At 41.0% G+C, this 3267-nt stretch overlaps 1 non-coding gene across 1 annotated transcript; it reads left to right on the forward strand.

The window, feature by feature from the left end:
* The first annotated feature begins 2952 nt into the window (after positions 1-2952).
* On the forward strand, positions 2953-3024 carry trnaa-ugc (transfer RNA alanine (anticodon UGC)). Its single transcript has one exon. It is a non-coding gene; the product is annotated as a tRNA-Ala (tRNA).
* The last annotated feature ends 243 nt before the right edge of the window (positions 3025-3267 follow it).

Genomic DNA, 3267 nt, shown 5'->3' on the forward strand with positions numbered 1-3267 from the left:
CTTGCTTCAGATAAAGCTGTCAATACAACATAGATTTCTACTCAGTCAATATCAGCAGTGTTATCACTACCAAACGCTAAATATAGATCCTGGCAATACTTCATGAGTTGTTCATTAGAAAATTGTTTATGTTTTTTTTAACATATTTTCAATACCAGACAAAAAGTCGAAAGTTTCAATTTCATGCAACTGATGAAATCTCTCTTCGATGGAAGTTATAAGTACAGTACATCCAAAATACTGCGGAATCAATCAAATTTACATGTTTCTTGTGGATCCAGAAGATCATTTTGAGACTCAAAACATGCCTGTCTTTTCTTTTTTCGAGGACGAAGGAGTAGCAGCAGGAGTAGCAGTAATGGCAAGAACATGTTTAGAGTTCAGCACTTCTCATTTCTAATGCGGAGCCATCGACTCGGAAAGCACCAGCCCCGATAAAATAAATTGCAGAATTGCTGCTTACACGCTTTGAATTGCTGGCATTCTCTGAAAGCGTTCCTTTTTGAGGGTTCATGAAATTCCTCACATTTGAGCCAACACTAAAATATTTCATTCGGGGTCACCTAATTCATAGTGCAAACCGAATCTACAGGGGAATGCTGTGGCACATGAAGCCGTTTGTTATTCTGTTGTGAGGTGTGAGGGGCGGAATGCAAATCGAGTTGGTGAATAGAAAATGAAACAGGAGTCACTTCTTGAGCTACAAATTCCAAAAAGTATGAAAACCTGTGCATTTTAACAGTGCAGAATACTCACAAATTGCACTGAGTTGCTTGCTTTCTTCTGCTGCTTTTATATTTCAGTCATTCACTGTCAGCTAGCACTGGAACAATTCAAGAGAGGTAAAAACAGAAGCGGTCAGGATTTGAACCCACGCCTCCATTTGGAGACCAGAACACCCAAGCCAGCTGAAAAAACACACATCTTTGAGTCTGGCGCCTTAGACCACTCGGCCACCCTGACAAGCAAAAGCAAGTGGTGTGCTGAATGCACCAGTAGTTGACTAAACTGAGATTCTTCCCTGAAATTATTTGCTTGCGAAGAGCCAAGTTGCCTTGAATGGATCTTGGAAATCAAATATACGGATGGATTGTTATTCGGTTGTGAGTTTTGAGGGGTGTATTATAAATTGAGTTGGTGAAAAGGCGCTTTATGTTAGTCTGTCGGGAGGCTGCACAAGGTGTTTAGAGGGAGAACTTCTAAAAGACCGGCCCTCTATGTTTAACATCAAGGCAGATTTTTTTTTTCTCAATGGAAATGCTCTTTGGCGCTTTCAGCTTTACGTAGGGAACAACGTCTGCCGAGATCACTTTTGAGCCAGTGCACATGGTAAAGTGCCACCAATTATATTTAATATTGGCTGTGGTAGCGAGCTGCTTTTGTTTGTGAAGCTTTTACTTCTTTAAGCTGAATCATCGGCAGGACTAGCTTATTAAATCTTTGCTCATAGCGCTCCATCAGAAATACCTTGTCCATGTTCAAAAGAGATCAGGGGATTTACTTCATGCTTTCACATAGCATACCTTACACGAAAGATTTAAATGGGGAATTGATTGTGCTTCTTGATGTTGTTCCTGTGGTTGCCTTGGTTACAATGGTGAACTTTCTTCCATGTTCTGCTAGAGTATCCACTGGGTGAGCTTTATCAATTGGCTCGGATAGGTCATCAGTGCTCCGTCTCCAGAAAAATAATCAGCACTGTCTTTTTTCTGTGCACATGACCGTCTTTTAAAACGTGATTATGAAATCACGAGTTCATTGATTTCTCCAAATAACAACAATACATTTTAACCCAGCGGTTAGCATTCCTCCAATCCAATAGTTTTACTCCAAGTAAAAAGCAGCGCAATATATAGAGAGATGATATTCAAAGATTTCAACATTCTTATTGGATTGCCTGTATGCAGATATCGCTCAGAATTGCTAATATGATTTTAATTCAGTTTTTCTCTACTACTTTCAGAGTCTTTTATTGACCTTGCTGAAGCAGAGAAGTGACATAACCACAAATGCGACCAGTTGTGCAGCTGTTTCTGGTTAATAATGATTAATGCGGAAAAAAAACAGCTCCTTGCATTAAGAGCAAGAGCAACCAACGCGCTTGCTTGTTGAGTTGGGTATTTTCCGAGCTACTCTTTTGCTCCCTTTTTGACCAAGACACAGATGTGTGCTGATTGGTTGAGAGTTTGGCGGGCATTGGAGACCCACGTGGTGTTACCACGCCCTGGCAATCCCTGATTGGTTGATGAAGGTGAGATATGAGTCACTTACTCCTGACACTTAGGAATGCAGTCCAGATGTCCATTCGGCACTCCCTAGACAGATAGGTGCCAATGGATGACCATTGATCATGATAGCCAGGCTTAGCTAAGTGCATCTCCGTTTGGGAACTGTCCCTTATCAAAAGAAAACATCTTTAATCAGCCTGCATGAATACTTTCTCTGTGGCTGCACCACAGAGAGGGAGAGTGAGATGGGGCCTCATTTAGGAAAGCACAGCAACGCTTAATTCTGTCTTATTAACAAGCATTGCCGCTAGAGCTGTAAACTTATTTGGCGAGCATGGACCTCTGAGAAGGAGTCTGAATCCATCAAGAAGACAGGAATTCTAATATCGCACTGCCGTCTTGTGTACAAAATATTTGTTCAGCTCTAACGTCTGTGTGCGTTGACAAGGCATCTCAAAAGGATGTATTAAATAAGAAAATGATCCTTTCTGTTACCATTCCTGTAGTTGGAGCATTGTTTCACCCTTTTACGTTCTACAATATTTACAGACAAGGTTTTATCACTGGAGTTGTACAGAACAAGTGTGCATCAGTCCATGAAAATCATCAGTACTGCTGTTTTTCTATGCATAGTTTAATCAAGAGCACTTAAAAGATGCAAAAGATGGATTGTGTTCTGTGAGCACCTGCACATCTCTAAGTCACTTCCACAGCCTTTTATGTGGGGGATGTAGCTCAGTGGTAGAGCATATGCTTTGCATGTATGAGGTCCTGGGTTCAATCCCGGGCATCTCCAAGTGCTTTATGTTACTGTGCTCACATTGCTGTCTTCTGTTGAGTGAGAACTCTTTGCTCGTGCTCATAGAGAGCCAGGTTTACACAATTAAACTCGAAGTGCTACAGTGTTCTCTGCAGTTTTAAATGTACCTCCAAAGCATTTAGTTCTGTTAACTACCAAAGAATGTGAACTAATTTAAAGTCACATTCAGGAAATCCAGAGAACGTCTTCACACTTGTCATGGCTGTTGCAGAAAAACCT

The sequence above is a fragment of the Atractosteus spatula genome, chromosome 10 (assembly GCF_055471065.1).
Source record: "Atractosteus spatula isolate fAtrSpa1 chromosome 10, fAtrSpa1.hap1, whole genome shotgun sequence".
Classification (NCBI taxonomy): domain Eukaryota; kingdom Metazoa; phylum Chordata; class Actinopteri; order Semionotiformes; family Lepisosteidae; genus Atractosteus; species Atractosteus spatula.